General features: G+C 30.6%; 1 long non-coding RNA gene across 1 annotated transcript in view; it reads right to left on the bottom strand.

Moving 5' to 3' along the window:
- The window catches only part of LOC111736645, a 611,781-nt gene that overhangs the window by 109,191 nt on the left and 491,442 nt on the right, over nucleotides 1–11,148 (bottom strand). The window lies entirely within an intron of this gene.

Raw genomic sequence — 11,148 nt, 5'->3', positions numbered from 1 at the left:
AAAAAAAACAAAACAAAAAACCTAATTTAAGCCCAGTCTTTATCTTCTTCACAAAACCTCCTGAAAAGAAATAATAAATGTAGTTGGAATTATCTACAAATCTGTCTTCTTCATTGCAGTCATGGTAACAAAATTCAAAGTGCAAAACCCACCATTCATCCTCCCACCCACCCAAATCATTACAATTGAAATTTTAGTTTATCATTATTACTTTGACATTTTTACTCTTTCAGTCATAACTCATCAGCCTTCCATTTACTTTATTTTCCAGAAGCACTAAACTTCTTCCATAACCATAATATATTTTATGTGTTATTATTTAGTTAGTTAGTTATTTTTTACCTCCGTGGCCATGCTTATGCTATCCTCATTGCTTAGGATATTTAACTGCCTCTTTACTCTAAAGAAATCAATTCCTATATCAGGTCCAGCAAGAAAACTTCCATTATTTCTCTTATGTAAAAGAAACTGGATTGGTCACCAGCAAAAGACTTTTGGTGCAAGCTAGAGTTTGCTGGCAGAAGAATCAGCAAGATTACATGAAAGACCAACTATGTACAGGAATTGGAGCAAATGCTAGGAGCTACCAGAGAGTGAAAAGAGAAAGGAAAAGAAGAGATTCTTTCCTTGAACCTCGGGAAATAGTGCAGGCCCACTAACACCTTGAAATTTATTTCCAACTTCAGGCTTCCACAAATGTAGGAGAATACATTTTTGTTGTCGTAAGCACCATGTTTGTGGTAATTTGCTATAAGGACAGTGGAAAATAATACAAATTTCTTGGCCAAATTCAACTAACTACTTGATTTTGTATAGTCATCAAGCTAAAAATGTTTTTTGTGTGTTTTTTTTTAACATTTTTAAATGGTTGAAAAATAAAATTGAGTAAAGAATAATATTCTGTGACATATAGAAATTTTGTGAAATTCAAATCTGTGTCCATAGATTAAGTTTTATTGGAACACATCTATGCTCAATCACTTACATGTTGTCTGGTTGCTTTTGTCTTAGCTGAGTAGTTGTCACAGAGACTGCATGGCTTGCAAAGGTGAAAATATTTGTTATCTGATCCTTAACAGAAAAAGTTTGCTGTCCCCTGTACTTGACTCTTTCGTAATTACCACTTGTGTTTGTCTCCTCCATTACATCATGAATTCTTTGAGGACCAGGACTTTACACATAGTCCAAGTTAAATGAATATTTAAAGACTCAATAAAAAATTAACTTTTTGATGTCTCTTAACTATAAAAAATATACTGCATAACAAACTATTCAAGTACCAAAGTATCTCTGTATTCCTTAGTTATAAATTTTTCTAATGTCAAAGCATTGTTATTTTTATTTTTTATAAATGATGGAGGCAATTAAAAATGAAATTATTTGGGCTAAAATATTTAATATCATAATACATTAGGGGATCAAGATGCCTTATAATAGATGGATTTTGAGATTATTAAAAATGGCATTATGATCATGATAAAATAGATAAAAATAAAAATAAATGTGAGAGATCTTTAAAAGACAACATCAATAAGAAAAATTACGTTTCCATATGTTAAGATAATTGTTGAAATTACAAATAAATTATGTTTAAAGACCATATTTTTCATAAAATACTGATTTTAAATTTGAATTGGGGATACTTGAGAGTTAAATATTTAGGTTTTAAAATGCAGCGAGAAACATGCTAATTAAAGATAAAAGAGCATAAAATATTAGCCAACATACAACACTGTAATTTAATATACGATTGAAGAGTTCAAAATTTACATTCTTGTTATACATGCTTTATTGCTAATTGACTTTTCCTAAATGACAAACTTGTAATTGGTAGTTACTGAAGCACATATTCTCAAAGGTCATGAAACCCTGGAGAAGGCTGAGTGAGAAAACTTTCTCATAAAATGGAGTTATTTCTGAAGTCAGCATAAAACCAAGCTTTGTACTTATCAATGTATGAAGTTTAAAGGTTATGCTAATATAAGATGGATATTCATTTTTATAAAAGACTTCTGAAGAGTACAAAAAGTCAAACCCTGTTCTATCAGAAGAAATGAGGAATTGAAAAACTTTAAATATTGTCCTAGTAGTTCCTAAATTTAAAATTAACATTACACTGTTGAACTTAGAGAACTATAAGAATAATTTTGTTGTTCATCTCTTCAAAGAGACAAGTAGGCTATGCAAAATTCCGTAGGGGAATACGTATTGAACTCTCAATTAATTTTGTAATGTATTACCTCTTCTTTTACAAGAATACAAAATCTTTTCTTGTTACTAGAAAAAAAATGAGTTATATGTACACTTGAAAAGAAGAGGGATATTATCTGCTCTTAGTCAAAGTCATTTGCTCAAGAACACTGGGAAGTCCACTTTGGATGGGTATAACCTAGAGGGACAATAGTGGTGTCCCTCTGTTCATTTTACATGTGGCATTTTGCTTTTTCTTTCTTATTTCTACCCTATTTTATTAACTCACAGGTAATTTATACAAAATGATATCTGTTTATCCATTTCTCAAGAAATATGTATGACATAACTGTTATGCTATTAACCAGTCTCAATGATACTGCTTAAGCTACAAATAAGGCTGCAGCTCATTGTAGGGAGCAAGCACAAAATAAATATTTAGAATAGAATGCAGTTCTTATAAAAATTTGTAATTTTAATAATGTGTAGAACTTTGTAGCACAATGATTCAGCATTACTTGAGTGAGACAACCTGATTCAAATCCCAGCCAAAAGAGTTCAAACTACATGTCAGAGACAAGATATGTAAAATCTGATCTTCAGGTTCTTCACTGAATTCTCAATCCATTTTATAACCTGAAGATACTAGTCCCTATCACATAATGTTACAATGAAGGCCAGAAGTAAGTGAACACTTAGGTCGCTGTCATATAAATTCAAGATCTTATCTACATGGAAAATAATCATCACTTACATATTATAGTTTGCCTTTTTTTAGAGGTTAGAAAACTATCAACATTTTATTTTTGCCTATCTTATTGTACTCTATTGAAAATTATATCACAAAACTTACATTAAACAAACTTATGCACACTAATTCATACATTTAGTAATAATTGCTGATTAATACCGAATGTTAATGAGGATGAAAATGTGGTTTCAACTCAACTTACTTGGCTTCTCAGGGAGACTAATAATTTTATAAAAATAAAACTTTTGCTTAAAAAGTTATTTCATAAATATGTACCCTTTTTTTTTTTTTTTTTTACAAACTGGGACACAAAATTAAAAGGCACACATTTAAAACTTTTACACTACAAAAATAAATTTTACACCTTTTATAATATAAAGTCAGATACTCTATTCTTTATCATGGACAGGCACTCGGCAGTTTTTCCCAGAGCTGTTGTCTGTTACATTGTTACATGGTTGCTGATTAAAATAAGTGTGGCAAATATATCCACATATATGTGGATATATGTGTATATATTTATATTTGTACTTATATTTATATCACATAGCAGTGTTCCTAAATATAATGTAGAAAATTTGTAAATGTTCTTGGTGAGACAGTATAGGATAGTGAAAAGATCATATATTTAATTTAGCCACAGACGCTTACTATTAAATTCCTATAAATTTCTTGAACATTGTATGATGTGCAAATTATTAAATCTCCTTAATCTTTGTTCCTTCATCTATAAAATGGAGATTATAAAGCTTAATCAATAATATTTTTCTAAATCTTAAAGATAATGTGTAAAAATGACTGACACAAAATAAGAACTCAAAGACAGTTATGTTTTCTGTATCAAATATATGTGTTATAATTATTGCTTGATAAGAAATGTTCAAGCAAGAAATCTATGGTATAAAGGAGGAAAGCATCAAATTTACCTAGGAGTTAAAAAGAGGAATAATATTACAAAATCCAAAATAACTTTGACACATCAGTATGGCATTGTTAAGAAAGAATGAAATAAGAAGTCTATTAAATTGCATAATATACACAATGTAATATGTTATCTTCTTTTTTCGCAAAATTAAGAGAAGAGCAGAATTTGGTAGCAGCACTCTGGTTAAGCAGGAATAAAGATCTTGCCAAGAGTACATGGCTCAGTCTCCACTCTGGGTGCTCTGAGAATGGGACCCATCCCTTTTACAATTTATGACATAGTAATAAGAAAAAATCATTGAGATAGGCGAGGTCACTTTAAACATTTGTCTAACCACAAACAAAGGCTGGGTCATTCTACTACCCACAAAATAGCAAATATCCCACTTTTACATTAAACAAGTGACAGTTACTTCTTTTTTACCCAGTCATAAAATTGCTCTGCCTTCTGATATCATCCAATCTCAAATAGATCTCAGCTTCCTTAGACCTTCTGCAAAATCATCCAACCTAACCAAAATCCTTGAAACTGCAGATAGTACCAAACCCCATGTACGATTTATTTTGTAATACATGCATACCTATGGTAAACTTGATTATAAATTAGGCTGTTTCGCTGATAGATTTGTTCTTACCATAGGTCTTAGGAACCTCAGCATACAATTTGTTTTCTTTCCTTATTAAATCAAGAACTGTCACTTGTTCACTTAAAGGAAGCACTCTATGGTTTCTCTTTGGCATATCCAAATTGCAAGCATAACTACTCTTGAGTTTGGGGGCCATTATCATGACGGAGGACCTGATAACAGAGACAGCCCCTAAGCGACTAAGGAGCGGGGAGCATATATGTTGGACAACAGGAGTGAATCATCTTTGGGGCAAGATGGAGAAGTGTGGTGCAAGATTACATCACACTACTCAGAATGGTGTGAAATTTATAACTTATGAATTATTTCTGGGATTTTTCATCTAATATTTTTGGACTGTAGTTTACTATAGGTAACTAAAACCACGGAAAGCAACACCTTGGCTAAGAGGGGACTACTACATTTTGATGAGGCACTTTGATGTGGTATCAGGGTAATGAATTTCCATTTTTCCTAAAACATGTTTCCTTCTAAAGAACTATGGCAAGGATTAGAACATGACAAAAACAGAGATACAGAAATTATTTATTACCTATAAACAGTAATTCAGAGTCATTTGGAGAAGCAACAGAATTTCAGTACTCAGACAAGGTAATTTAATCCTTTTATTTAATTTAAACTCACCCCTTTACTGGCCTCACTTATTGTTTGAAGGTCCAGCCATCTCCTTCCTATCTCTTTCCTAGAAATTTCCTCATAGTGAAACTAACTATACCAATGGTGGACCTAACTGTGGCTAAGATCATTAACATTTGCCAAATACATTTCAGTTTTTCCAAAAGATTTCATTTATATTTGCATTAAAACAAGCTGGGAGGATTTTGTTAAACCTCCCATTGTTACAGTTTCTGATACAATATCATCCATTAGTGGATGAAAGGTATGTGCAATAAAAATATCCTCATGCTTTTTTATCAGGCTTCCTCAGAAGCGTCATGTACAACATCTCTTTGCGTGGCAGACTGCAGGGTGCTCAATGATAAATAATGTGTACCTAACTACAAGCCAGTAGGGAAAGCTATTCTCAGTGGTTGATAAGAGGCAAAGAAGTTTGATGCTGTTATCACTGCCAGAGATTTGTGTTTTACAGAAGGCCTATATTGGAGCAATGAGAAGAAAAGAGCTTCCAGGTTTCCAGTCAGTGAGGTCACAGAAATACTAAAGTTTATGTGTACAAGAAATTTGTGCAAGAAATGAAAGTAGAGCATCATTATGTAGAACACATGGAGAATAGTCCAAAGATTTACAATAGTAGTTTTGTCATATAATGTAAATCAGAATCTTTTTTATATCATTTATTATATAATTGTGCTTTCTAGGGGCAATCATTTTTGCCACCAAAAGTTAGAAAAATTTAAATTAAAAAAATATGGACATTAATGAAACACTTAAGTGCAGGCTTTCATTTACTTCAGATATTTTTCATGAATTTGCAAATGAAAACAACAAAATATTTGAGAAAGTCATTATTCACTCTAGGGACTGCACTGATAATCCTGACAAGATGAAAACTAAGTGACACTAAACTAATTAAAAAATGTCATCATCTACCTCAAAAGAAAAATTTATTTTAAGAAAATATGCCCCCAAATGATGAGTTAATGTGTGCAGCTGCATAAGGTGCATTTGTTATTCTGTGAACCATGCCTTTCATCTAAATCTAATAACTCGTCTTGTACATTAGTATTGCTAATTTTCCAAGTTTTCTTTCACATGTATGTAAATTGAAGCAATATTTGTCAATGAAGACCTTCACAAATAGTGAGATACTTTCAGTTTTATATCAATATTATCAGAGACATCAGAGTAAAAATCAGTGAAAATAATTTTAATAATGCTTTGAAGTTTGCATCTGATTTATGAAATCAAAGTTTTTGAAAGTTTATTTATCAAAGTTGAAAACAGCCATTATTATAAATGTACTTTACATTTAGTTAACCTTTTATTTTATTTATTTATTTTTATTATGGTGACATTGGTTAACGAAATCCAGTAAGTTTCAGATGTACAAATCACCACTAAGGCATATATATTGCATCGTGTGTCAGTTAACATTTTAATAACGCATGTACATTATTTGTTTTGCAGTGGTGATATGAATACGAATTTTAATATAGCACCGTATTATGGTTTAAAAATTAACAAATCTATGGAGCAGAAATATATGTGGAGTTTGTTGTAAAGTGCCCTTAATCCATACTTACTCCAAGAGTCAATTATTTAATATACAATTAAAAAATAGAAGCTATAGTTAGCAAATATATATATGCATATAATTTATATACACATGAATATACCTATGTAATGTATAAATAACACATATACATTATATGCATATGTGTGTATATATTCACACATACATGTATAAACACGTATAGAGAAATTAAAGTACAAAAGCTGCTGTTGACAACAAAAACGGCAGGGCGTAGCTGGCATGAGATTAACCTGAAGCTTAAAAGAACTACAGAAATTGAATAAAATATTTAAAAAATCACTGAAGGCATTTATAAAACAACAAAAGCTGACAGAACTTGAGGGTCAAAACCCTAGAGGGAGGGTAAGACATTGATGAGTCCTGCGTTCCCTGTTGTTTTTTTCCTTTTGATCCTTTAGCTGATTTTAGGTGCAGGACATAGGGGGGCCAGAAGAGCAGCAACCCCGTGTGCAGCAGCGCTTCCTGAGCTAAGAAAGCAATCACTAAAATTTATGGCTTCCAAACAACTAAGAATGCAGGGCAATATCCTAGGAGAAAAGAACACCACAGAGAAATGACCTAAACATTCTGAATACGGTATTGCTATAAGACATTTTTACACTTTTACACTATTCAAGCCCAGGCGATGACTCAGATAAAGAATATAACAGTTGCTAACAACCTAAAAAGCTAAGTAGAAATTCAATAGTCTCAAGGCTCTGGAGAGACCAATACAACATTTTAGGGATCACCCAGGAGAAGAGCTCTTTGTAAACATCCCAGGCTTTCAGGTAGAGAATTCGAAAGGGTTAAGCCCTAGGTATAAGCATACAGTCAAATAAATCCCACAGTTAACTGGATCAAGGACAGTCTTTCTGTTTCCTACAGGATAGTTAAAAAAGTAAACATTTTGTGGAGAAAAATAATAACATCCAGATATTCTATAATTTTTCATACACAAGATTTGAGAATTTAATTAAAATAAAACAGGAATGACAGTAAAGAGAATCAAATGACTAAGAATCAGAATAAATAAATAAAATAATAATCAATATCCACAACTAATACAGACATTGGGGTTATCAGAAACAAAGTTGAAAATTACTATAACTTAGATATTCAGAAATATTGACAAAAAGAGAATTTCAGTAAATAAGTCATAAAATAAACCAAATGAAAATTTTAGAACTGAAAAACCATAGTAATAAATTATGAATTTGATTGACTGATTTAAAAATAAATAAGACAATAAGAAAAAAAGTTAGATCAAGATAAACTGTCTGGATTAATGCACTGAAATAGGTTTAAGATACACAATAGTATTTAAGAAACCTATAGTTCAGGATGACAAGATTTAGTCAAGCTCCAGACAAGAGAAAGATAAAGGCTTAGAGTTACTAGTTTAAAAAATAGACAATAAATATTTTTCTAAAACTGATGAAAGCTTATGTCAATCTACTTCATGGTGATTAAAAAAATGGCAGTTAATTTCTAAACACATAGTGGAAATTTAAAAAAAAAAAATGAAACTATGTCAAAAGTGTTAATAAAAAAATAACTGCCAAATGAGAGTTTATTATACAAGAAACATCTTCCAAAATGATGGTTAAAAAATATTTTTAGACAAACTAATAGAGAGAAATAATCAACAGTAGAATTCTATCAAAGGATATTTTAAAGGTATACAAATTTCTTCAAGTAGAAAGAACATGAGTCCAGGTAGAAACATGGTAATGCAGGAAGGAATGAAAAGGAAAAGAGGTGGTAAATACATGGATAAATCTAAAATATTATTGACTGCTGAAAACAGTAATAGCAATGTCTTATGACTTTAAAATATATGTAGAAATAAATGTACAAGAAAATAGTATTATAGACAGAAGGAGATATAAGTGTATATAAAAATTATATGGTCTTTGAATTTTTTATGAAATGAAAATAGTATTTTTACTATAGAATGTTAAAAGTCAAGAACAAATATATATGTAAGCTAGCCATTAAATATAAGTAAAAGAAATTTTAACTAACAAGTTAACAGAGAAGAAACTATAAACATATTATATATTTAATTATTTCATAAAGAGAGAAATATTTCATAAAAAGATAAATAAACCACGATGAGATATCATTGAGATATCAATGAGATATCATTTCATAAAAAGATAAATAAACCACAATGAGATATCACCTCATAAATGTCAGAATGGCTGTTATCAAAAAGACGAATAACAAGTGTTGGAGAGAATGTGGAGAGAAGGATACCCTTGAGCACTGTTGATGATAATGTAGATTGGTGCAGCCCACTATGGACAATAATATGGAGGATCCAAAAATATTAAAAGTAGAACTGCCATATGAACTAGCAATTCTACTTCTTGGTATTTTTTTCTTTTTTTTGAAGAAAACAAAAACACAAGTTTGAAAAGTTATACGGCCCCCTATGTTTATTGCAGCACTATTTACAATAGCCAAGACATAGAAGCAACCTCAGTGTCCATCAATAGATGAATGGATAAAGAGGTGGTATATACGTAATGGAATATTACTCGGCCATAAAAAATAATGAAATCTTGCCATTTGCAACAATATAAATAGGCCTAGAGAGTTTTATGCTAAATGAAATAAATCAAAGACAAACACTGTATAATTTCACTTATATATAGAATTTAAAAAGCAAAACATATGAATAAACAACAAAACAGTAACTGACTCATAGATGCAAACTGATGGTTGCCAGAGAGGGGGCCCATGTTTCACACTGAAAATTTGATATTTAATATTTTTTATTCAATATTCCAAAATGGGACAATATTTTTAGAACAAACATATTAGTATAGATTTCAGAGAAAATGTCAGGTTTCCTTAGGGAAAAAAAATAAAAGAGAAAAATGCCCACTAGAGGATGTAACAGGGCATTTTATCACCTTGCAGCCTCCTGTTCTCTTTTGTAAACAGGTTTGGATTTTTTTCTGCATTTACAATGTATTATTTAAAACTCATTTTTTTTTCCTATAATGAAAATGGAAGGCTATTTAATCAATGATTTTAGTTGCAAAAGGGATTGATTTTATATACTGGTTTCAAGAAGGAATATTATAAAGATATAGGTATAGAACTCTTAGAAAATTATACAGCCAACTCCAAATAAAGTTAAATATATACCAAAGGAAAACACAATTGTCAGGCCCAAAGCTACAACACCTTCACCAATGCTGGAGTTTAACATGGTTCAAGTAATTCTCATTGTTTTGCTTCCTAATGGAAAATTCCTTCTCAGGCTTCTAGGTTATAGTCAAAAAAGAGAAAAGAAAGCAAGAGTCAGATTAGATCAGGCAATCTGCAATTGCTTAGACACAGTTTGGTTGAATTTTAGATTTTGACCTTCTTGGTAAATTTCCAATTGCAGCCAAAATAAGGATAACTGCACAATCAGCAGCCTAGGGAAGCTCCTTTTAGAAATAGATATTAAGTGAAAATGTGTAGCAGCCTGTAAAACTAAATGTAGAATGGCATTTTGTTTATATGATTAAATCACAATAGTATAATATTATAATCTGACCAATCACTGGGTGTTGTAAAAAATAATAGTCGATTATTGAAATAGAACACATGTTTTTTTTATTTAAAGATTTAAAGGACATTTATTTGGATCTGCATTCAGCTATTTTTCTATGTGTATCAACCATGATTTTCTCTGTGGTATAAGAATTCATTGATTACAAATATTAAAGATTTCCCTAGGCTTGTGAATATGAATGTGTTCATTTTCTTTTTAATTAAAATTTGATAGCATGAGTCTCATAAATTTGTTCCCTTAAGTAATTAGAAAATAAATAATAAAAATTCTATTGAAAATATTTTCTTTAATTTTTATTTCACACCTCTTAGAGATTTTACAACTGAAACCAGAGTTACAAAATCTATGGATAACACATAGCAGTAGATCAATTTATCTAGCACAATAAATTTTAACCCTCAAGTTACCCAAATGGACATTATTACATAACTTCTAGCTTTGCTAAGCAAAAAAAAGTAAATTTAGTTGACAAAATTGCTACCATACTTCCCTGTCAGCATACTTTACATTACTAGAGAAAGCAAAGCAAATTAATTGTTTTTACCCTATGGCATAGTTATATTACAGTCAGCATTTTCTAATTGTACTTCTTTGTTAGCGACATAATTTTGCAGTTTCAGTTAATAGTCATTCTAAAGAATACTTTCTGAGGACCTTACAGGAGACTTCTTTGATTTGAAAAAACTTTCAATCAAAATTTGATAATGCAGACAGCATTATCAGCATTCGTGGTATTCTTCCTACATTGTTACTCAAGAATTTTTAAGGGGGTGAAGTTTTGTGTATTGTGAACATTTAAAATGACACATATACATATTTGAAACATATAGTTATCAACACAATAGTGAAATAATTATATTAATAT

The sequence above is a fragment of the Pteropus vampyrus genome, unplaced genomic scaffold, assembly GCF_000151845.1.
Source record: "Pteropus vampyrus isolate Shadow unplaced genomic scaffold, Pvam_2.0 Scaffold21, whole genome shotgun sequence".
Taxonomy (NCBI): domain Eukaryota; kingdom Metazoa; phylum Chordata; class Mammalia; order Chiroptera; family Pteropodidae; genus Pteropus; species Pteropus vampyrus.
The sequence above is the reverse complement of the archived record's forward strand: the minus strand, read 5'-3'. Positions and strand labels throughout refer to the sequence as shown.